General features: G+C 44.7%; 14 non-coding genes and 2 pseudogenes across 14 annotated transcripts; all 16 read right to left on the bottom strand.

Moving 5' to 3' along the window:
• Positions 1 to 15135: 15135 nt before the first annotated feature.
• Positions 15136 to 15298, bottom strand: LOC134970882 (U1 spliceosomal RNA). Its single transcript, XR_010190112.1, has one exon. It is a non-coding gene; the product is annotated as a U1 spliceosomal RNA (small nuclear RNA).
• Positions 15299 to 15450: 152 nt separating this feature from the next.
• LOC134970487 (U1 spliceosomal RNA) lies at positions 15451 to 15614 on the bottom strand. The gene has a single exon (XR_010189800.1). It is a non-coding gene; the product is annotated as a U1 spliceosomal RNA (small nuclear RNA).
• Positions 15615 to 16285: 671 nt separating this feature from the next.
• On the bottom strand, positions 16286 to 16448 carry LOC134970794 (U1 spliceosomal RNA). The gene has a single exon (XR_010190052.1). It is a non-coding gene; the product is annotated as a U1 spliceosomal RNA (small nuclear RNA).
• Positions 16449 to 16600: 152 nt separating this feature from the next.
• LOC134970714 (U1 spliceosomal RNA) lies at positions 16601 to 16764 on the bottom strand. The gene has a single exon (XR_010189987.1). It is a non-coding gene; the product is annotated as a U1 spliceosomal RNA (small nuclear RNA).
• A 671-nt stretch (positions 16765 to 17435) lies between these two features.
• LOC134970974 (U1 spliceosomal RNA) lies at positions 17436 to 17598 on the bottom strand. The gene has a single exon (XR_010190160.1). It is a non-coding gene; the product is annotated as a U1 spliceosomal RNA (small nuclear RNA).
• Positions 17599 to 17750: 152 nt separating this feature from the next.
• Positions 17751 to 17914, bottom strand: LOC134970747 (U1 spliceosomal RNA). Its single transcript, XR_010190013.1, has one exon. It is a non-coding gene; the product is annotated as a U1 spliceosomal RNA (small nuclear RNA).
• A 671-nt stretch (positions 17915 to 18585) lies between these two features.
• Positions 18586 to 18748, bottom strand: LOC134970775 (U1 spliceosomal RNA). The gene has a single exon (XR_010190037.1). It is a non-coding gene; the product is annotated as a U1 spliceosomal RNA (small nuclear RNA).
• A 152-nt stretch (positions 18749 to 18900) lies between these two features.
• On the bottom strand, positions 18901 to 19064 carry LOC134970589 (U1 spliceosomal RNA). Its single transcript, XR_010189884.1, has one exon. It is a non-coding gene; the product is annotated as a U1 spliceosomal RNA (small nuclear RNA).
• Positions 19065 to 19762: 698 nt separating this feature from the next.
• LOC134970895 (U1 spliceosomal RNA) lies at positions 19763 to 19898 on the bottom strand (annotated as a pseudogene).
• A 152-nt stretch (positions 19899 to 20050) lies between these two features.
• LOC134970582 (U1 spliceosomal RNA) lies at positions 20051 to 20214 on the bottom strand. Its single transcript, XR_010189878.1, has one exon. It is a non-coding gene; the product is annotated as a U1 spliceosomal RNA (small nuclear RNA).
• A 671-nt stretch (positions 20215 to 20885) lies between these two features.
• Positions 20886 to 21048, bottom strand: LOC134971003 (U1 spliceosomal RNA). Its single transcript, XR_010190177.1, has one exon. It is a non-coding gene; the product is annotated as a U1 spliceosomal RNA (small nuclear RNA).
• Positions 21049 to 21200: 152 nt separating this feature from the next.
• LOC134970748 (U1 spliceosomal RNA) lies at positions 21201 to 21364 on the bottom strand. The gene has a single exon (XR_010190014.1). It is a non-coding gene; the product is annotated as a U1 spliceosomal RNA (small nuclear RNA).
• A 671-nt stretch (positions 21365 to 22035) lies between these two features.
• LOC134970774 (U1 spliceosomal RNA) lies at positions 22036 to 22198 on the bottom strand. Its single transcript, XR_010190036.1, has one exon. It is a non-coding gene; the product is annotated as a U1 spliceosomal RNA (small nuclear RNA).
• Positions 22199 to 22350: 152 nt separating this feature from the next.
• LOC134970535 (U1 spliceosomal RNA) lies at positions 22351 to 22514 on the bottom strand. Its single transcript, XR_010189839.1, has one exon. It is a non-coding gene; the product is annotated as a U1 spliceosomal RNA (small nuclear RNA).
• Positions 22515 to 23206: 692 nt separating this feature from the next.
• LOC134970949 (U1 spliceosomal RNA) lies at positions 23207 to 23348 on the bottom strand (annotated as a pseudogene).
• Positions 23349 to 23500: 152 nt separating this feature from the next.
• Positions 23501 to 23664, bottom strand: LOC134970705 (U1 spliceosomal RNA). Its single transcript, XR_010189980.1, has one exon. It is a non-coding gene; the product is annotated as a U1 spliceosomal RNA (small nuclear RNA).
• Between the last annotated feature and the right edge of the window lie 357 nt (positions 23665 to 24021).

Raw genomic sequence — 24021 nt, 5'->3', positions numbered from 1 at the left:
CAACAGGTCCCACTGGAACACTCTGGCATGGAACCTGCCAAACTGAATGGCCTCGTAGGCCACAACCATCTTCCCCAGCAACTGAATGCATTGATGGATTAACACTCTTGCTGGTTTCAGAATTTGTTTGACCAGACTCTGGATCTCCATAGCCTTTCCACTGGAAGAAAACCTCTTCTGTGTCCAGTATGTGTTATGATTCCAGCACTCTGGTCAGAGAAGATCTTATGGCAAGGACCGGAGCACTGGAACGGAATGCTGGGGAAGGGAGCAGGACAGGAAAATAGCCCATGGCGCCCTAACTCTGTTGTCTCACCCGTGTTGTCAGAAATCCCCTGCGAGACTATGGTTTCTTGAGCCCTTGGCAGCCGCGTTTGAAGGGCGGATTATGTCTGCCCAACTTCGATGCCCCCCGGTCTTAATGAGAGACAAAGGGAAACCCGAGACAGGGTGATAACAAGAGGCCCTCTAACTAAACAACCAGGCCAGGGGATAAGCAAACTCAAAACTATAATATGTGTGGAGAAACCGCCAGGAAAAAGGACAACCAAAATATCCACTTGTCCAATTCTCCTACCCGGCACCGCCGAGTACCAGAGAGGACTTGTGGAAGCGGAACCCTCCGCAAATGCTCCAAACACAAAATATAAAAGGTAAAGCGGCTGAGCCGCAACACACGGCAGAGCCGCAACTCACAAACACCACTGGATATAAAACGGTGATCAGTCAGGACTCCAGGGAACCAAACGACCTCTTGGGATGAGATGACAACTCCCGAATACCGGACTTCTGCGGACTGGAATGACCGGATACAGCAGGACTGGAAACAGACTCTCAGCAAACAAAGGCAGCATGCAGGAAGCTATTACCGGCATCTGTGAGAAGCCCTGGGAGTGTATTTAACAAGGAGTCCTCCAATCAGCTGCTAATGGCTGATTAGAATAAATGCCGTGCAGCTGCCTTGCTGCACGGCCAGAGAGCAGGTGAATATCTTAATTTCCTAAAGCCTAGCAACGGGGAACGCGGTCCGCCAGTGGCGTCCCCGTTGCTAGGGTCCGTGCGGCTCAGCGCGCCCGGCGTCTAGCGTTGCTAGGGAGCCGGCGGCTGTACGTGCATGGCATCTCTAGTTGCTAGGCGCCGGGCCGCGCAGACCATCAAGCGGACCCCGGCGCCTAACAGTACCCCCCCTTGAGGAGGGGTCAAGGAACCCCTAAAGCCAGGTTTCTGAGGAAATTCCCGAAAAAATGCCCTCTTGAGCCTCGGGGCATGAAGATCCTTATCCAGGACCCAAGACCTTTCCTCCGGACCATAGCCTTTCCAGTGAACCAGAAAATACAGCCGATCCCGGGACAATTTGGAATCGAGAACCTTCTCTACCAAGAACTCCTGTTGTCCCTGTACATCCACTGGAGATCTACCCTGAGAGATCTTCCGAGGAAATCTACTGGAAGAAATGTATTGTTTCAACAGGGAACAATGAAACGTATTTCCAATCCTGAGAGATCTTGGTAAACGTAACCGAAAGGCAACTGGGTTGACTCTTTTAATAATAAGAAATGGCCCAATAAATTTGGGTCCCAGTCTAGCTGAGGATTGTCGAAGCCTGATGTTGCGAGTCGACAACCACACCCTATCTCCCACCTTAAAAGTGCAAGGACGTCGGAGCCTGTCAGAAAATTTCTTCTCTCGAAAGGCCGCTTTTCTGAGAGCAAGGTGCACCTTTTTCCAAATGGCTCTGAGATGGGAGGTTAAGGTAAGCGAGGAGACTGAGGAATGATGAAAAAAAGAATTAGCTCTGGGGTGAAAACCAAAAACTGAAAAGAATGGAGACTCTTTAGTGGAGGAATGACAAGAATTATTGTAAGCAAATTCAGCCAACGGAAGAAACTCGGACCAATCATTCTGGAGTTTGGCTGAATACAAGCGCAAATATTGTTTCAATGATTGGTTAACTCGTTCGGTTTGCCCGTTGGATTGTGGGTGGTAACCGGATGTTAACGACAATTTCATCTTCAATGAGGCACAAAAACATTTCCAGAATTGTGCGATGAATTGTGGACCCCGATCAGAAACAATATCAGTAGGCAACCCATGAAGCCTGAATACATGGCGGAGAAACAAAACTGCCAACCCTTGGGCAGAAGGCATTCGGGGAAGAGCAATAAAATGAGCCATTTTACTAAAACGGTCCACTACCACCCATATGACTCGGAATCCGGCTGAAAGGGGAAGGTCAACCACAAAATCCATGGAAATATGAGACCACGGCCTGAGAGGAACATTTAAGGGCATAAGTTGCCCGATGGGCAAGGAACGGGGAACCTTATGCTGTGCACAAACCTGACATGAATAAACAAATTCCTTGACGTCTTTAGAAAGACCAGGCCACCATACTGAGCGAGAGACTAACTCCAATGTCTTAGAGACTCCTGGATGCCCTGAAACTTTGTTATCATGGAATTCCGTTAAAACAGTAACTCTCAAAAACTCAGGGACGTAAAGACGACCAGCAGGAGTAATTCTGGGAGCTTGGTGTTGAAGCTGTTTTAACTGGGTAAATAAATCTTGTGTGAGGCCCGCCCAGATGACCGAAGATGGAAGTATGGGGGTAACAGGATTGTTATTGTGAACCGGAAGAAAGCTATGTGACAGGGCATCAGCCTTAGTATTCTTGGAACCAGGCCTGAAAGTGATTATAAATTTGAAACGCGTAAAAAATAATGCTCAACGTGCCTGCCGGGCATTAAGCCGCTTAGCCGATTCAATGTATTGCAGGTTCTTATGGTCAGTCAATACCGAAATAGTATGTTTTGCTCCCTCCAGCCAATGCCTCCACTCCTCGAAAGCCCATTTTACCGCCAGTAACTCCCGATTACCAACGTCATAGTTGGATTCAGCGGAGGAGAATTTCCTGGACATAAAGGCACAAGGATGTAACTCCAGAGACTCCGGATCCTTTTGAGAAAGGATAGCCCCCACTCCAACCTCCGAGGCATCAACCTCTACCACAAAGGGCAATTCCGGATTAGGATGTCTGAGGACTGGAGCCGAGACAAAGGCTTGTTTCAAGGCCCGGAAGGACAACTCAGCTTTACGCGACCAGTTGGTAGGATCCGCTCCTTTCTTTGTCAGAGCTACAATGGGAGCAACCAGGTCAGAAAAAGAATGAATGAACCTCCTATAATAATTTGCAAACCCTAAAAAACGCTTAATTGCTTTTAAATTGGTGGGTTGCGCCCAACTAAGGATGGCCTGGAGTTTCTTTGGTTCCATGGAAAATCCCTGAGGGGAAATTATGTACCCTAAAAAAGATACTTCCGTGACATGAAACTCACACTTCTCCAGCTTGGCATATAAATGATTCTCACATAACTTTTGAAGAACCAGACGCACCTGGGTAACATGTTGTTCCATTGATTTAGAAAAAATCAGGATGTCGTCTAAGTAAACGACCACGAATTTCCCTAGGAAGTCACGGAGCACATCGTTAATGAGGTCTTGAAAAACTGCCGGAGCATTGGACAGGCCGAACGGCATCACCAGGTATTCGTAGTGACCCGACTGAGTACTGAAGGCCGTTTTCCACTCATCTCCAGATTTAATTCGGATGAGGTTGTACGCTCCTCTAAGGTCAATTTTAGAAAAAATCACAGCAGAACGTAACTGATCAAAGAGTACAGAAATCAACGGCAAAGGATAGGTGTTTTTAACTGAGATCTTATTCAGGGCTCTAAAATCAATGCAAGGTCTAAGCGAGCCATCCTTTTTCTCCACAAAGAAGAAGCCTGCACTTAAAGGAGATTTTGATGGTCTAATAAATCCTTTCTCAAGGCTCTCCTTTACATAATCATTCATAGCCGCAGTTTCTGGCCCGGATAATGCATATAATCTTCCCTTTGGCAATGCGGCACCAGGAATTAACTCAATAGCACAATCATAAGGCCGATGGGGAGGCAGAATGACCGCATTGCCTTTGGAGAAAACATCAGCAAACTCCTGGTATTCCACCGGAATGAGTTCTGGAATGATAGCTGCTACTCTGACTGGAAACGTGATACATTCCTTATCACAAAAAGTACCCCAATGTGAAATCTCCCCCGACCGCCAATCAATGGTGGGATTATGAAAGGCCAGCCAAGGGTGACCCAGAACAACTGGCAATGGGCAATGTGTAAGAAAGAACTCGATTTTCTCGGAATGTAGAGCTCCTACTGTAAGTAGTACAGGGGGTGTACGGAGAGAAATAATCCCATTAGACAGCGGACTCCCATCTAAGCCATGCATGGTGACACACCTACCCAAAGGTAACTGAGGAATGCCTAAGGCCTTAGCCCAAGTTAAATCCATAAAGTTTCCTGCAGCTCCACTGTCAACAAAAGCCGACACCGAAGAACTGAGGCTGCCAAAGGAAACTTTAACTGGGACTAAAAGGGAGTTATTCGAGGAGATAAGCTGCAGACCTAGGTGAACCCCCTCACAATTCACCTGGTCAAAGCGTTTCCCGACTTGTTCGGACAATTACGAGCAAAATGTCCCTTACCCCCACAGTACAGACAAAGACCAGAATTTTGCCTTCTGGCTCTTTCTTCAGGAGACAGCCGGGAGAGACCCATCTGCATGGTCTCCTCTACGTCTTCAGGAATGGAATATACACACGGACTTGACCTTACAGGTGCTCCTTTTTCAGCCCTCCGCTCTCTGAGACGACGATCAATCTTAATAGAAAGCTCCATGAGTTTATCGAGAGTCTCAGGAGCGGGGTACTGAAGGAGACTGTCTTTTATAGACTCTGATAAGCCGAGGAGAAACTGACTGCGCAGGGCTGGGTCATTCCAGCCACAGTCGTTCGACCAACGGCGAAACTCCGTACAATAAACCTCTGCAGGATTTCTACCCTGTCTGAGAGCGCGCAACTGACTTTCAGCGGACGCCTCTCTATCAGGGTCATCATACAAGAGCCCTAAAGACTCAAAAAAAGCGTCAACTGACAACAATGCCGGATCCTCTGCTCTTAAACCAAATGCCCAGGTCTGAGGATCCCCCTGGAGCAAAGAAATAATAAACCCGACCCGCTGAGATTCAGTACCCGAGGAAGTCGGTCTTAAACAAAAATAAAGTTTACAGGATTCTTTAAAATTAAAAAACTCTTTTCTATCACCAGAAAAACGGTCAGGCAAATGCATCTTTGGTTCAGGGACTACCCTTGGGGAAGCTCGCAAAAGATCTTCCTGCGACTTCACCCGAAGAGAAAGATCCTGAACCATCTGAGTAAGTTCTTGAATCTGGCTGACTAAGAGCTGACCAGGATTTGGCCCTAAACCTGTTGGATTCAAGAGGCCGATAAACTCTCACAAAACTGAATGAGAAAAAATTAAACCCCGTTTAATTTTAAGTTTTGGTATGGCCGGTAATAATGTTATGATTCCAGCACTCTGGTCAGAGAAGATCTTATGGCAAGGACTGGAGCACTGGAACGGAATGCTGGGGAAGGGAGCAGGACAGGAAAATAGCCCCTGGCGCCCTTACTCTGTTGTCTCACCCGTGTTGTCAGAAATCCCCTGCGAGACTATGGTTTCTTGAGCCCTTGGCAGCCGCGTTTGAAGGGCGGATTATGTCTGCCCAACTTCGATGCCCCCCGGTCTTAATGAGAGACAAAGGGAAACCCGAGACAGGGTGATAACAAGAGGCCCTCTAACTAAACAACCAGGCCAGGGGCTAAGCAAACTCAAAACTATAATATGTGCAGAGAAACCGCCAGGAAAAAGGACAACCAAAATATCCACTTGTCCAATTCTCCTACCCGGCACCGCCAAGTACCAGAGAGGACTTGTGGAAGCGGAACCCTCCGCAAATGCTCCAAACACAAAATATAAAAGGTAAAGCGGCTGAGCCGCAACACACGGCAGAGCCGCAACTCACGAACACCACTGGATATAAAACGGTGATCAGTCAGGACTCCAGGGAACCAAACGACCTCTTGGGATGAGATGACAACTCCCGAATACCGGACTTCTGCGGACTGGAATGACCGGATACAGCAGCACTGGAAACAGACTCTCAGCAAACAAAGGCAGCATGCAGGAAGCTATTACCGGCGTCTGTGAGAAGCCCTGGGAGTGTATTTAACAAGGAGTCCTCCAATCAGCTGCTAAAGGCTGATTAGAATAAATGCCGTGCAGCTGCCTTGCTGCACGGCCAGAGAGCAGGTGAATATTTTAATTTCCTAAAGCCTAGCAACGGGGAACGCGGTCCGCCAGTGGCGTCCCCGTTGCTAGGGTCCGTGCGGCTCAGCGCGCCCGGCGTCTAGCGTTGCTAGGGAGCCGGCGGCTGTACGTGCACGGCGTCTCTAGTTGCTAGGCGCCGGGCCGCGCAGACCATCAAGCGGACCCCGGCGCCTAACAGTATGACTCCCAAAAACAACAACCGCGTCATTGGGGCCAACTGCGATTTTGGCAAGTTTAGGAGCCAACCATGTTGTTGAAGAACTGTCAGGGAGAGTGCAATGTTTTGCACCAACTGGTCCCTGGATCTCGCCTTTATCAGGAGATCATCCAAGTACGGGATAATTGTGACTCCTTGCTTGCGAAGGAGAACCATAATTTCCGCCATCACCCTGGTGAAAATCCTCGGAGCCGTGGACAGACCAAACGGCAATGTCTGAAATTGGTAATGACAATCCTGAATTGCAAACCTTAGGTAGCTTGAGGCAGTGGCTAAATGGGAACATGTAAGTAGGCATCCTTTATGTCTACCAAAACCATGAAATCTCCGTCCTCCGGACTGGAGATCACTGCCCTGAGAAATTCCATCTTGAAATTGAATTTCTTTAGGAAGAAATTGAGGGATTTCAGATTTAAGATTGGTCTGACTGAGCCGTCCGGCTTCGGGACCACGAAGAGGCTTGAATAAAAACCTTCTCCCTGCTGACTAAGGCCAATTTGAACAATCGGTGAGGGGGAACGTCTTGAAACCCCAGTTTGTACTCTTGGGACACTATTTGTAAAACTCACAAGTCCAGGTCCGAATGAATCCAGAACTGACTGAAGAGTTTTAGACGTGCCCCCACTGGTGTGGGCTCCTGCAAGAAAGCCCCAGTGTCATGCAGTGGATTTGGCAGAAGCAGAGGACAATCTCTGGTCCTGCGATCTTGAAGAGGCTACAGACCTCTTCCTTTTCCTTCCTCTACCTGCAAAGAAAGGGGAATCTTAACTTCTTGCATATCTATTGGGCCAAAATTACTGCGGTAGATAATGATGCGTCTTCATCCGTTGAGAGGGAACATAGGGCAAGAAGGTTGACTTACCATTGAAATGAGGATGCATCTTGCTGCCTTTCCAATGAAGCAAGTTTAATTTAGTAATAGGTGAAAAACCATCCCTACAAAGGTGTTAATCAGAGACTTGGCTTTGTGGACACTTTTCAGAGAACAAATTTGTTAGCATAAAAATAAAGCCAGAAAATGAAGAGCTGTTTAATCACTCAATTGGATTTTTCTGCCAGCATATTTTTTTTCTCTGCAACCCACTGCTAAATTGTGCTTTCTAGCTGTTTTTATAAAATCACTGAATCAAATCTAACTCTGATTACATCAGAGAAGGCCAGGTACCCTACACCATAACAGGGGGTTTGAAATTTTGACTTGTCTACTTAAAGATCACCAAAATCTGATAACAAGGTCAATTAGGTCCCTGGGTGGGATTGAACCACCAACCTTATGGTTAATAGCCGTACCTACTAACTGATTGCGCCACAGAGACACTTTGCAAAAGTCCATACTGACAAAGGCTAATAAGCATTCATCTAAAACGTTTCCTAGAAAAACTTTAAAAAGTCAATAATCTGGAGAGTTTTTGTAAGATGTTTCTTCCATCAACCAACGAAGAAACACATTGGTACTTTCCCATGATGAGTGAGTGCTTCAGGATCTCTTACACTTACATGTGCAGCAGAGTACTGCAATGGAAGCATGCTGGGCCCATAACCCAGAGGTAGGCAGATTGAAACTATCCTCTGCTATATGCATTTTTTTTTGTTAATTAAAGTAATCCAAAACTGGGATTGATATTTTGTCTCTTTTATTTTTACTTAAAGTACAATAACTTTTACCATTTTAATTTGTTTTAATAGTATATTGACAGTATTGTTTTCTTTAAAAAATCCACTTCATTTTCTTTACCCTATTATTAAAATGGTAATTGACAAAAACAAACTACATTGTCACCAGAAGAGCAATACAAAATGTACAAGTGATATATTAAAATCATCTTTCCAGCTTGAATTTCAATGATGCATTGGGTCAACAATTTTGTGAGAAACATCTTCACCCTTAAATAAAGATTTTCTTAATTCCTTACCTGTGTGCTAATTAGATATCACCTTGTTTTCACATTAAACAGACTTCCACATGAGAAAGCAGCAAGGATGCAGTGGCGTTAATGTTTCCTGGTGTCAACCTGTATTATTTCAGTAGACATTGAAATGAGGATACATCTTGCTGCCTTTCCAATGAAGCAAGTTTAATTTAGTAATAGGTGAAAAACCATCCCTACAAAGGTGTTAATCAGAGACTTGGCTTTGTGGACACTTTTCAGAGAACAAATTTGTTAGCATAAAAATAAAGCCAGAAAATGAAGAGCTGTTTAATCACGCAATTTGATTTTTTTGCCAGCATATTTCTTTTTCTCTGCAACCCACTGCTAAATTGTGCTTCCTAGATGTTTTTATAAAATCACTGAATCAAATCTAACTCTGATTACATCAGAGAAGGCCAGGTACCCTACACCATAACAGGGGGTATGAAATTTGACTTGTCTACTTAAAGATCACCAAAATCTGATAACAAGGTCAATTACGTCCCTGGGTGGGATTGAACCACCAACCTTTTGGTTAATAGCCGTACACACTAACTGATTGCGCCACAGAGACATTTTGCAAAAGTACATACTGACAAATGCTAATAAGCATTCATCTAAAACGTTTCCTAGAAAAACTTAAAAAAGTCAATAATCTGGAGCATTTTTGTAAGATGTTTCTTCTATCAACCAACGAAGAAACACATTGGTACTTTCCCATGATGAGTGAGTGCTTCAGGATCTCTTGCACTTACATGTGCAGCAGAGTACAGCAATGGAAGCATGCTGGGCCCATAACCCAGAGGTAGGCAGATTGAAACTATCCTCTGCTATATGCATTTTTTTGTTTGTTAATTAAAGTAATCCAAAACTGGGATTGATATTTTGGCTCTTTTATTTTTACTTAAAGTACAATAACTTTTACCATTTTAATTTTTTTTAATAGTATATTGACAGTATTGTTTTCTTTCAAAAATCCACTTAATTTTCTTTACCCTGTTATTAAAATGGTAATTGACAAAAAAAACTACATTGTCACCAGAAGAGCAATACAAAATGTACAAGTGATATATTAAAATCATCTTTCCAGCTTGAATTTCAATGATGCATTGGGGCAACAATTTTGTGAGAAACATCTTCACCCTTAAATAAAGATTTTTGTAATTCCTTACCTGTGTGCTAATTAGATATCACCTTGTTTTCACATTAAACAGACTTCCACATGAGAAAGCAGCAAGGATGCAGTGGCGTTAATGTTTCCTGGTGTCAACCTGTATTATTTCAGTAGACATTGAAATGAGGATGCATCTTGCTGCCTTTCCAATGAAGCAAGTTTAATTTAGTAATAGGTGAAAAACCATCCCTACAAAGGTGTTAATCAGAGACTTGGCTTTGTGGACACTTTTCAGAGAACAAATTTGTTAGCATAAAAATAAAGCAAGAAAATTAAGAGCTGTTTAATCACGCAATTTGATTTTTTTGCCAGCATATTTCTTTTTCTCTGCAACCCACTGCTAAATTGTGCTTCCTAGATGTTTTTATAAAATCACTGAATCAAATCTAACTCTGATTACATCAGAGAAGGCCAGGTACCCTACACCATAACAGTGGGTATGAAATTTGACTTGTCTACTTAAAGATCACCAAAATCTGATAACAAGGTCAATTACGTCCCTGGGTGGGATTGAACCACCAACCTTTTGGTTAATAGCCGTACACACTAACTGATTGCGCCACAGAGACACATTGCAAAAGTACATACTGACAAAGGCTAATAAGCATTCATCTAAAACGTTTCCTAGAAAAACTTAAAAAAGTCAATAATCTGGAGAGTTTTTGTAAGATGTTTCTTCTATCAACCAACGAAGAAACACATTGGTACTTTCCCATGATGAGTGAGTGCTTCAGGATCTCTTGCACTTACATGTGCAGCAGAGTACAGCAATAGAAGCATGCTGGGCCCATAACCCAGAGGTAGGCAGATTGAAACTATCCTCTGCTATATGCATTTTTTTGTTTGTTAATTAAAGTAATCCAAAACTGGGATTGATATTTTGGCTCTTTTATTTTTACTTAAAGTACAATAACTTTTACCATTTTAATTTGTTTTAATAGTATATTGACAGTATTGTTTTCTTTCAAAAATCCACTTAATTTTCTTTACCCTATTATTAAAATGGTAATTGACAAAAACAAACTACATTGTCACCAGAAGAGCAATACAAAATGTACAAGTGATATATTAAAATCATCTTTCCAGCTTGAATTTCAATGATGCGTTGGGGCAACGATTTTGTGAGAAACATCTTCACCCTTAAATAAAGATTTTCTTAATTCCTTACCTGTGTGCTAATTAGATATCACCTTGTTTTCACATTAAACAGACTTCCACATGAGAAAGCAGCAAGGATGCAGTGGCGTTAATGTTTCCTGGTGTCAACCTGTATTATTTCAGTAGACATTGAAATGAGGATGCATCTTGCTGCCTTTCCAATGAAGCAAGTTTAATTTAGTAATAGGTGAAAAACCATCCCTACAAAGGTGTTAATCAGAGACTTGGCTTTGTGGACACTTTTCAGAGAACAAATTTGTTAGCATAAAAATAAAGCCAGAAAATAAAGAGCTATTTAATCACTCAATTGGATTTTTCTGCCAGCATATTTTTTTTCTCTGCAACCCACTGCTAAATTGTGCTTCCTAGCTGTTTTTATAAAATCACTGAATCAAATCTAACTCTGATTACATCAGAGAAGGCCAGGTACCCTACACAATAACAAGGGGTATGAAATTTGACTTGTCTACTTAAAGATCACCAAAATCTGATAACAAGGTCAATTACGTCCCTGGGTGGGATTGAACCACCAACCTTTTGGTTAATAGCCGTACACACTAACTGATTGCGCCACAGAGACACTTTGCAAAAGTACATACTGACAAATGCTAATAAGCATTCATCTAAAACGTTTCCTAGAAAAACTTAAAAAAGTCAATAATCTGGAGAGTTTTTGTAAGATGTTTCTTCTATCAACCAACGAAGAAACACATTGGTACTTTCCCATGATGAATGAGTGCTTCAGGATCTCTTGCACTTAATGTGCAGCAGAGTACAGCAATGGAAGCATGCTGGGCCCATAACCCAGAGGTAGGCAGATTGAAACTATCCTCTGCTATATGCATTTGTTTTTGTTAATTAAAGTAATCCAAAACTGGGATTGATATTTTGGCTCTTTTATTTTTACTTAAAGTACAATAACTTTTACCATTTTAATTTGTTTTAATAGTATATTGACAGTATTGTTTTCTTTCAAAAATCCACTTCATTTTCTTTACCCTATTATTAAAATGGTAATTGACAAAAACAAACTACATTGTCACCAGAAGAGCAATACAAAATGTACAAGTGATATATTAAAATCATCTTTCCAGCTTGAATTTCAATGATGCATTGGGGCAACGATTTTGTGAGAAACATCTTCACCCTTAAATAAAGATTTTCTTAATTCCTTACCTGTGTGCTAATTAGATATCACCTTGTTTTCACATTAAACAGACTTCCACATGAGAAAGCAGCAAGGATGCAGTGGCGTTAATGTTTCCTGGTGTCAACCTGTATTATTTCAGTAGACATTGAAATGAGGATGCATCTTGCTGCCTTTCCAATGAAGCAAGTTTAATTTAGTAATAGGTGAAAAACCATCCCTACAAAGGTGTTAATCAGAGACTTTGCTTTGTGGACACTTTTCAGAGAACAAATTTGTTAGTATAAAAATAAAGCCAGAAAATGAAGAGCTGTTTAATCACTCAATTGGATTTTTTTGCCAGCATATTTCTTTTTCTCTGCAACCCACTGCTAAATTGTGCTTCCTAGCTGTTTTTATAAAATCACTGAATCAAATCTAACTCTGATTACATCAGAGAAGGCCAGGTACCCTACACCATAACAGGGGGTTTGACATTTTGACTTGTCTACTTAAAGATCACCAAAATCTGATAACAAGGTCAATTACGTACCTGGGTGGGATTGAACCACCAACCTTTTGGTTAATAGCCGTACACACTAACTGATTGCGCCACAGAGACACATTGCAAAAGTATATACTGACAAGGGCTAATAAGCATTCATCTAAAACGTTTCCTAGAAAAACTTAAAAAAGTCAATAATCTGGAGAGTTTTTGTAAGATGTTTCTTCCATCAACCAACGAAGAAACACATTGGTACTTTCCCATGATGAGTGAGTGCTTCAGGATCTCTTGCACTTACATGTGCAGCAGAGTACAGCAATGGAAGCATGCTGGGCCCATAACCCAGAGGTAGGCAGATTGAAACTATCCTCTGCTATATGCTTTTTTTTTGTTAATTAAAGTAATCCAAAACTGGGATTGATATTTTGGCTCTTTTATTTTTACTTAAAGTACAATAACTTTTACCATTTTAATTTGTTTTAATAGTATATTGACAGTATTGTTTTCTTTCAAAAATCCACTTCATTTTCTTTACCCTATTATTAAAATGGTAATTGACAAAAACAAACTACATTGTCACCAGAAGAGCAATACAAAATGTACAAGTGATATATTAAAATCATCTTTCCAGCTTGAATTTCAATGATGCATTGGGGCAACGATTTTGTGAGAAACATCTTCACCCTTAAATAAAGATTTTCTTAATTCCTTACCTGTGTGATAATTAGATATCACCTTGTTTTCGCATTAAACAGACTTCCACATGAGAAAGCAGCAAGGATGCAGTGGCGTTAATGTTTCCTGGTGTCAACTTGTATTATTTCAGTAGACATTGAAATGAGGATGCATCTTGCTGCCTTTCCAATGAAGCAAGTTTAATTTAGTAATAGGTGAAAAACCATCCTTACAAAGGTGTTAATCAGAGACTTGGCTTTGTGGACACTTTTCAGAGAACAAATTTGTTAGCATAAAAATAAAGCCAGAAAATGAAGAGCTGTTTAATCACTCAATTGGATTTTTCTGCCAGCATATTTCTTTTTCTCTGCAAACCACTGCTAAATTGTGCTTCCTAGCTGTTTTTATAAAATCAATGAATCAAATCTAACTCTGATTACATCAGAGAAGGCCAGGTACCCTACACCATAAGAGGGGGTTTGAAATTTTGACTTGTCTACTTAAAGATCGCCAAAATCTGATAACAAGGTCAATTACATCCCTGGGTTTGATTGAACCACCAACCTTTTGGTTAGTAGCCGTACACACTAACTGATTGCGCCACAGAGACACTTTGCAGAAATAAATACTGACAAAGGCTAATAAGCATTCATCTAAAACGTTTCCTAGAAAAACTTTAAAAAGTCAATAATCTGGAGAGTTTTTGTAAGATGTTTCTTCCATCAACCAACGAAGAAACACATTGGTACTTTCCCATGATGAGTGAGTGCTTCAGGATCTCTTGCACTTACATGTGCAGCAGAGTACTGCAATGGAAGCATGCTGGGCCGATAACCCAGAGGTAGGCAGATTGAAACTATCCTCTGCTATATGCATTTTTTTTAATTAAAGTAATCCAAAATTGGGATTGATATTTTAGCTCTTTTAATTTTACTTAAAGTACAATAACTTTTACCATTTTAATTTTTTTAATAGTATATTGACAGTATTGTTTTCTTTCAAAAATCCACTTCATTTTCTTTACCCTATTATTAAAATGGTAATTGACAAAAACAAACTACATTGTCACCAGAAGAGCAATACAAAATGTACAAGTGATATATTAAAATCATCTTTCCAGCTTGAATTTCAATGATGCATTGGGGCAACGATTTTGTGAGAAACATCTTCACCCTTAAATAAAGATTTTCTTAATTCCTTACCTGTGTGCTAATTAGATATCACCTTGTTTTCACATTAAACAGACTTCCACATGAGAAAGCAGCAAGGATGCAGTGGCGTTAATGTTTCCTGGTGTCAACCTGGATTATTTCAGTAGATATTGAAATGACGATGCATCTTGCTGCCTTTCCAATGAAGCAAGTTTAATTTAGTAATAAGTGAAAAACCATCCCTACAAAGGTGTTAATCAGATACTTGGCTTTGTGGACACTTTTCAGAGAACAAATTTGTTAGCATAAAAATAAAGCCAGAAAATGAAGAGCTGTTTAATCACTCAATTGGATTTTTTTGCCAGCATATTTCTTTTTCTCTGCAACCCACTGCTAAATTGTGCTTCCTAGCTGTTTTTTTTATAAAATCACTTAATCAAATCTAACTCTGATTACATCAGAGAAGGCCAGGTACCCTACACCACAAGAGGGGGTTTGAAATTTTGACTTGTCTACTTAAAGATCACCAAAATCTGATAACAAGGTAAATTACGTCCCTGGGTGGGATTGAACCACCAACCTTTTGGATAATAACTGAACACGCTAACTGATTGCGCCACAGAGACACTTTGCAAACGTACATTCTGACAAACGCTAATAAGCATTCATCTAGAACGTTTCCTAGAAAAACTTTAAAAAGTCAATAATCTGGAGAGTTTTTGTGAGATGTTTCTTCCATCAATCAACGAAGAACATTCAAGCTGATTTCTTGCAGCAGCTGGGCACTGTAACAGCTCCAGAGCTGCTCTGTAAGGCAACTAAAAGGGTGTGGGCCCTGCAGCACTACCTGTAGTTCGCATTGTGCGTTGGAAGGCACAAAGTAAGCAGACGGGAGAAGTCAGGATAGTGCGCAAGAGCATAGAAGGGAGCGGCTCAAGAAAAGAGAAGTGGAAACAGACAGCAAACTAGGCTGGAGAGAGACCTGAGACAAAGAGATCTGAATTATACGAGAGCCGACCAGGGGAAACACAAATTATGCAGTCGAGTTTCCCACATTTGGGGAAATCGCTGGAGCAGCACACACAGAGTGCAATGGGTGAGCCTTGCCCTGGGAGAAGCACCTTCATGATCATAGTATCTCACCTGGCAGGTAAGTAGGAGTTGGGCAAGAGCTGAGGAGGGTCGCTGCTCGGGCACCCCCCTGTCAAGTGAAGGAGATCCAACTGAGGCAGCACAAGAGAACTCTCGAAAGAAGAACAAGGCTAGAGGAAGATCTGAGACACAGAAATCTGGCTTTTACCAGAGCTGACCAGAGGAAAGCACAAACACAGTCCCCCACTACCACAAATAATGCAGTCGAGTTTTCCACATTTGGGGAAATCACAGGGGTCAGCATACCCAGAATGCAATGAATGAACCTCACCCTGGGAGAACAATCTTCATGACCATGGTATCTCCTATGCAAAATAAGTATGATTTGGGATAGGGCTGGGGAGGGCCGCTGCTCAGGCACATCTCTGTCAAGTAAAGGAGATTCAACTGAGGCAGCACAAGGGAACTCTCATCTGGGGACAACAACTGCAGGGAGAACACATATTTTCAGATGAACATGGGAGGGGAGAAGGCTGCCTAATACTGAAGCACCCCCAAACAACAAACCAAAAGCAACAACTAGTACAAGCATTCCTGGGGGAAGGCCTGCAGCAGATGGATTTGCATATGGTGATGTCATCCAAGCAGTGGGTCAAAGTTGGCTTCAACCCTCGTCTGCATATGAAAAGAGAAAAGGGGCGTGCAGGGCATGGCGGCCTTTTGCAGCGCTTGGATGACCCCTAGTTCGCATTAAACACCTCCACCCTACTTCGGTGTGGGGCTCATGTTGGCTATGCCCCAGCCCCTGAAGCATTCAAGCTGATTACTTGCAGCAGCTGGGCACTGTAATAGCTCCAGAGCTGCTCTGTAAGGCAAGTAAAAGGGTGTGGGCCCTGCAGCACTACCTGTAGTTCGCATTGTGCGTTGGAAGGCACAAAGTAAGCAGATGGGAGAAGTCAAGATAGTGCGCAAGGGCATAGAAGGGAGCGGCTCAAGAAAAGAGAAGTTGAAACAGACAGCAAACTAGGCTGGAGAGAGACCTGAGACAAAGAGATCTGAATTATACGAGAGCCGACCAGGGGAAACACAAATTATGCAGTCAAGTTTCCCACATTTGGGGAAATCGCAGGAGCAGCACACCCAGAGTGCAATGGGTGAGCCTTGCCCTGGGAGAAGCACCTTCATGATCATAGTATCTCACCTGGCAGGTAAGTAGGAGTTGGGCTTGAGCTGGGGAGGGTCGCTGCTCGGGCACCCCCCTGTCAAGTGAAGGAGATCCAACTGAGGCAGCACAAGGGAACTCTCGAAAGAAGAACAAGGCTAGAGGAAGATCTGAGACAAATAAATCTGACTTTTACCAGAGCTGACCAGAGGAAAGCACAAACACAGTCCCCCACTACCACAAATAATGCAGTCGAGTTTCCCACATTTGGGGTAATCATAGGAGTCAGCATACCCAGAATGCAATGAATGAACCTCACCCTGGGAGAACAATCTTCATGACCATGGTATCTCCTATGCAAAATAAGTATGATTTGGGATAGAGCTGGGGAGGGCCGCTGCTCAGGCACATCTCTGTCAAGTAAAGGAGATTCAACTGAGGCAGCACAAGGGAACTCTCATCTGGGGACAACAACTGCTGGGAGAACACATATTTTCAGATGAACATGGGAGGGCAGAAGGCTGCCTAATACTGAAGCACCCCCAAACAACAAACAAAATGCAACAACTAGTACAAGCATTCCTGGGGGAAGGCCTACAGCAGATGGATTTGCATATGGTGATGTCATCCAAGCAGTGGGTCAAAGTTGGCTTCAACCCTCATCTGCATATGAAAAGAGAAAAGGGGCGTGCAGGGCATGGCGGCCTTTTGCGGCGCTTGGATGACCCCTAGTTCGCATTAAACACCTCCACCCTCCTTCGCTGTGGGGCTCATGTTGGCTATGCCCAAGCCCCTGAAGCATTCAAGCTGATTTCTTGCAGCAGCTGGGCACTGTAACAGCTCCAGAGCTGCTCTGTAAGGCAAGTAAAAGGGTGTGGGCCCTGCAGCACTACCAGTAGTTCGCATTGTGCGTTGGAAGGCACAAAGTAAGCAGACGGGAGAAGTCAGGATAGTGCGCAAGGGCATAGAAGGGAGCGGCTCAAGAAAAGAGAAGTGGAAACAGACAGCAAACTAGGCTGGAGAGAGACCTGAGACAAAGAGATCTGAATTATACGAGAGCCGACCAGGGGAAACACAAATTATGCAGTCAAGTTTCCCACATTTGGGGAAATCACAGGGGCAGCACACCCAGAATGCAATGGGTGAGCCTTGCCCTGGGAGAAGCACCTACATGATCATAGTATCTCACCTGGCAGGTAAGTAGGAGTTGGGCTAGAGCTGGGGAGGGTCGCTGCTCGGGCACCCCCCTGTCAAGTGAAGGAGATCCAACTGAGGCAGCACAAGGGAACTCTCGAAAGAAGAACAAGGCTAGAGGAAGATCTGAGACAAAGAAATCTGACTCTTACCAGAGCTGACCAGAGGAAAGCACAAACACAGTCCCCCACTACCACAAATAATTCAGTCAAGTTTCCCACATTTGGGGAAATCACAGGGGTCATCATACCCAGAATGCAATGAATGAACCTCACCCTGGGAGAACAATCTTCATGACCATGGTATCTCCTATGCAAAATAAGTATGATTTGGGATAGGGCAGGGGAGGGCCGCTGCTCAGGCACATCTCTGTCAAGTAAAGGCGATTCAACTGAGGCAGCACAAGGGAACTCTCATCTGGGGACAACAACTGCAGGGAGAACACATATTTTCAGATGAACATGGGAGGGCAGAAGGCTGCCTAATACTGAAGCACCCCCAAACAACAAACCAAATGCATCAACTAGTGCAATCATTCCTGGGGGAAGGCCTGCAGCAGATGGATTTGCATATGGTGATGTCATCCAAGCAGTGGGTCAAAGTTGGCTTCAACCCTCGTCTGCATATGAAAAGAAAAAAGGGATGTGCAGGGCATGGCGTCCTTTTGTGGCGCTTGGATGACCCCTAATTCACATTAAACATCTCCACCCTCCTTCGGTGTGGGGCTCATGTTGGCTATGCCCCAGCCCCTGAAGCATTCAAGATGATTTCTTGCTGCAGCTGGGCACTGTAACAGCTCCAGAGCTGCTCTGTAAAGCATGTAAAAGGGTGTGGGCCCTGCAGCACTACCTGTAGTATGCATTGTGCGTTGGAAGGCACAAAGAAAGCAGACGGGAGAGGTCAGGATAGTGCGCAAGGGCATAGAAGGGAGCGGCTCAAGAAAAGAGAAGTGGAAACAGACAGCAAACTAGGCTGGAGAAAGACCTGAGACAAAGAGATCTGAATTATACGAGAGCCGACCAGAGGAAACACAAATTATGCAGTCAAGTTTCCCACATTTGGGGAAATCGCAGGAGCAGCACACCCAGAGTGCAATGGGTGAGCCTTGCCCTGGGAGAAGCACCTTCCTGATCATAGTATCTCACCTGGCAGGTAAGTAGGAGTTGGGCTAGAGCTGGGGAGGGTCGCTGCTCGGTCACCCCCCTGTCAAGTGAAGGAGATCCAACTGAGGCAGCACAAGGGAACTCTCGAAAGAAGAACAAGGCTAGAGGAAGATCTGAGACAAAGAAATCTGACTTTTACCAGAGCTGAGCAGAGGAAAGCACAAACACAGTCCCCCACTACAACAAATAATGCAGTCGAGTTTCCCACATTTGGGGAAATCACAGGGGTCAGCATACCCAGAATGCAATGAATGAACCTCACCCTGGGAGAACAATCTTCATGACCATGGTATCTCCTATGCAAAATAAGTATGATTTGGGATAGGGCTGGGGAGGGCCGCTGCTCAGGCACATCTCTGTCAAGTAAAGGAGATTCAACTGAGGCAGCACAAGGGAACTCTCATCTGGGGACAACAACTGCAGGGAGAACACATATTTTCAGATGAACATGGGAGGGCAGAAGGCTGCCTAATACTGAAGCACCCCCAAACAACAAACCAAATGCAACAACTAGTGCAAGCATTCCTGGGGGAAGGCCTGCAGCAGATTGATTTGCATATGGTAATGCCATCCAAGCAGTGGGTCAAAGTTGGCTTCAACCCTCGTCTGCATATGAAAAGAGAAAAGGGGTATGCAGGGCATGGCGGCCTTTTGCGGCGCTTGGATGACCCTTAGTTCGCATTAAACACCCCCACCCTCCTTCGGTGTGGGGCTCATGTTGGCTATGCCCCAGCCCCTGAAGCATTCAAGCTGATTTCTTGCAGCAGCTGGGCACTGTAACAGCTCCAGAGCTGCTCTGTAAGGCAAGTAAAAGGGTGTGGGCCCTGCAGCACTACCTGTAGTTTGCATTGTGCATTGGAAGGCACAAAGTAAGCAGACGGGAGAAGTCAGGATAGTGCGCAAGGGCATAGAAGGGAGCGGCTCAAGAAAAGAGAAGTGGAAACAGACAGCAAACTAGGCTGGAGAGAGACCTGAGACAAAGAGATCTGAATTATACGAGAGCCGACAAGGGGAAACACAAATTATGCAGTCAAGTGTCCCACATTTGGGGAAATTGCAGGAGCAGCACACCCAGAGTGCAATGGGTGAGCCTTGCCCTGGGAGAAGCACCTACATGATCATAATATCTCACCTGGCAGGTAAGTAGGAGTTGGGCTAGAGCTGGGGAGGGTCGCTGCTCGGGCACCCCCCTGTCAAGTGAAGGAGATCCAACTGAGGCAGCACAAGGGAACTCTCAAAAGAAGAACAAGGCTAGAGGAAGATCTGAGACAAAGAAATCTGACTTTTACCAGAGCTGACCAGAGGAAAGCACAAACACAGTCCCCCACTACCACAAATAATGCAGTTGAGTTTCCCATATTTGGGGAAATCACAGGGGTCAGCATACCCAGAATGCAATGAATGAACCTCACCCTGGGAGAACAATCTTCATGACCATGGTAACTCCTATGCAAAATAAGTATGATTTGGGATAGGGCTGGGGATGGCCGCTGCTCAGGCATATCTCTGTCAAGTAAAGGAGATTCAACTGAGGCAGCACAAGGGAACTCTCATCTGGGGACAACAACTGCAGGGAGAACACATATTTTCAAATGAACATGGGAGGGCAGAAGGCTGCCTAATACTGAAGCACCCCCAAACAACAAACCAAATGCAACAACTAGTACAAGCATTCCTGGGGGAAGGTCTGCAGAAGACGGATTTGCATACAGTGATGTCATCCAAGCAGTGGGCCAAAGTTGGCTGGAACCCTCATCTGCATATGAAAAGAGAAAAGGGGTATGCAGGGCATGGCGGCCTTTTGCGGCGCTTGGATGACCTTTAGTTCGCATTAAACACCCCCACCCTCCTTCGGTGTGGGGCTCATGTTGGCTATGCCCCAGCCCCTGAAGCATTCAAGCTGATTTCTTGCAGCAGCTGGGCACTGTAACAGCTCCAGAGCTGCTCTGTAAGGCAAGTAAAAGGGTGTGGGCCCTGCAGCACTACCTGTAGTTCGCATTGTGCGTTGGAAGGCACAAAGTAAGCAGACGGGAGAAGTCAGGATAGTGCGCAAGGGCATAGAAGGGAGCGGCTCAAGAAAAGAGAAGTGGAAACAGACAGCAAACTAGGCTGGAGAGAGACCTGAGACAAAGAGATCTGAATTATACGAGAGCCGACCAGGGGAAACACAAATTATGCAGTCAAGTTTCCCACATTTGGAGAAATCACAGGGGCAGCACACCCAGAATGCAATGGGTGAGCCTTGCCCTGGGAGAAGCACCTACATGATCATAGTATCTCACCTGGCAGGTAAGTAGGAGTTGGGCTAGAGCTGGGGAGGGTCGCTGCTCGGGCACCCCCCTGTCAAGTGAAGGAGATCCAACTGAGGCAGCACAAGGGAACTCTCGAAAGAAGAACAAGGCTAGAGGAAGATCTGAGACAAAGAAATCTGACTCTTACCAGAGCTGACCAGAGGAAAGCACAAACACAGTCCCCCGCTACCACAAATAATTCAGTCAAGTTTCCCACATTTGGGGAAATCACAGGGGTCATCATACCCAGAATGCAATGAATGAACCTCACCCTGGGAGAACAATCTTCATGACCATGGTATCTCCTATGCAAAATAAGTATGATTTGGGATAGGGCAGGGGAGGGCCGCTGCTCAGGCACATCTCTGTCAAGTAAAGGCGATTCAACTGAGGCAGCACAAGGGAACTCTCATCTGGGGACAACAACTGCAGGGAGAACACATATTTTCAGATGAACATGGGAGGGCAGAAGGCTGCCTAATACTGAAGCACCCCCAAACAACAAACCAAATGCATCAACTAGTGCAATCATTCCTGGGGGAAGGCCTGCAGCAGATGGATTTGCATATGGTGATGTCATCCAAGCAGTGGGTCAAAGTTGGCTTCAACCCTCGTCTGCATATGAAAAGAAAAAAGGGATGTGCAGGGCATGGCGTCCTTTTGTGGCGCTTGGATGACCCCTAATTCACATTAAACATCTCCACCCTCCTTCGGTGTGGGGCTCATGTTGGCTATGCCCCAGCCCCTGAAGCATTCAAGATGATTTCTTGCTGCAGCTGGGCACTGTAACAGCTCCAGAGCTGCTCTGTAAAGCATGTAAAAGGGTGTGGGCCATGCAGCACTACCTGTAGTATGCATTGTGCGTTGGAAGGCACAAAGTAAGCAGACGGGAGAGGTCAGGATAGTGCGCAAGGGCATAGAAGGGAGCGGCTCAAGAAAAGAGAAGTGGAAACAGACAGCAAACTAGGCTGGAGAAAGACCTGAGACAAAGAGATCTGAATTATACGAGAGCCGACCAGAGGAAACACAAATTATGCAGTCAAGTTTCCCACATTTGGGGAAATCGCAGGAGCAGCACACCCAGAGTGCAATGGGTGAGCCTTGCCCTGGGAGAAGCACCTTCCTGATCATAGTATCTCACCTGGCAGGTAAGTAGGAGTTGGGCTAGAGCTGGGGAGGGTCGCTGCTCGGGCACCCCCCTGTCAAGTGAAGGAGATCCAACTGAGGCAGCACAAGGGAACTCTCGAAAGAAGAACAAGGCTAGAGGAAGATCTGAGACAAAGAAATCTGACTTTTACCAGAGCTGAGCAGAGGAAAGCACAAACACAGTCCCCCACTACCACAAATAATGCAGTCGAGTTTCCCACATTTGGGGAAATCACAGGGGTCAGCATACCCAGAATGCAATGAATGAACCTCACCCTGGGAGAACAATCTTCATGACCATGGTATCTCCTATGCAAAATAAGTATGATTTGGGATAGGGCTGGGGAGGGCCGCTGCTCAGGCACATCTCTGTCAAGTAAAGGAGATTCAACTGAGGCAGCACAAGGGAACTCTCATCTGGGGACAACAACTGCAGGGAGAACACATATTTTCAGATGAACATGGGAGGGCAGAAGGCTGCCTAATACTGAAGCACCCCCAAACAACAAACCAAATGCAACAACTAGTGCAAGCATTCCTGGGGGAAGGCCTGCAGCAGATTGATTTGCATATGGTAATGCCATCCAAGCAGTGGGTCAAAGTTGGCTTCAACCCTCGTCTGCATATGAAAAGAGAAAAGGGGTATGCAGGGCATGGCGGCCTTTTGCGGCGCTTGGATGACCCTTAGTTCGCATTAAACACCCCCACCCTCCTTCGGTGTGGGGCTCATGTTGGCTATGCCCCAGCCCCTGAAGCATTCAAGCTGATTTCTTGCAGCAGCTGGGCACTGTAACAGCTCCAGAGCTGCTCTGTGAGGCAAGTAAAAGGGTGTGGGCCCTGCAGCACTACCTGTAGTTTGCATTGTGTGTTGGAAGGCACAAATTAAGCAGACGGGAGAAGTCAGGATAGTGCGCAAGGGCATAGAAGGGAGCGGCTCAAGAAAAGAGAAGTGGAAACAGACAGCAAACTAGGCTGGAGAGAGACCTGAGACAAAGAGATCTTAATTATATGAGAGCCGACCAGGGGAAACACAAATTATGCAGTCAAGTTTCCCACATTTGGGGAAATCACAGGGGCAGCACACCCAGAGTGCAATGGGTGAGCCTTGCCCTGGGAGAAGCACCTACATGATCATAGTATCTCACCTGGCAGGTAAGTAGGAGTTGGGCTAGAGCTGCGAAGGGTCGCTGCTCGGGTACCCCCCTGTCAAGTGAAGGAGATCCAACTGAGGCCGCACAAGGGAACTCTCGAAAGAGGAAAAAGGCTAGAGGAAGATCTGAGACAAAGAAATCTGATTTTTACCAGAGTTGACCAGAAGAAAGCACAAACACAGTCCCCCACTACCACAAATAATGCAGTTGAGTTTCCCACATTTAGGGAAATCACAGGGGTCAGCATACCCAGAAAGCAATGAATGAACCTCACCCTGGGAGAACAATCTTCATGACCATGGTATCTCCTATGCAAAATAAGTATGATTTGGGATAGGGCTGGGGAGGGCCGCTGCTCAGGCACATCTCTGTCAAGTAAAGGAGATTCAACTGAGGCAGCACAAGGGAACTCTCATCTGGGGACAACAACTGCAGGGAGAACACATATTTTCAGATGAACATGGGAGGGCAGAAGGCTGCCTAATACTGAAGCACCCCCAAACAACAAACCAAATGCAACAACTAGTGCCAGCATTCCTGGGGGAAGGCCTGCAGCAGATTAATTTGCATATGGTAATGCCATCCAAGCAGTGGGTCAAAGTTGGCTTCAACCCTCGTCTGCATATGAAAAGAGAAAAGGGGCGTGCAGGGCATGGCGGCCTTTTGCGGCGCTTGGGTGACC

This window comes from Pseudophryne corroboree, chromosome 11 (assembly GCF_028390025.1).
Source record: "Pseudophryne corroboree isolate aPseCor3 chromosome 11, aPseCor3.hap2, whole genome shotgun sequence".
NCBI lineage: Eukaryota > Metazoa > Chordata > Amphibia > Anura > Myobatrachidae > Pseudophryne > Pseudophryne corroboree.
The sequence above is the reverse complement of the archived record's forward strand: the minus strand, read 5'-3'. Positions and strand labels throughout refer to the sequence as shown.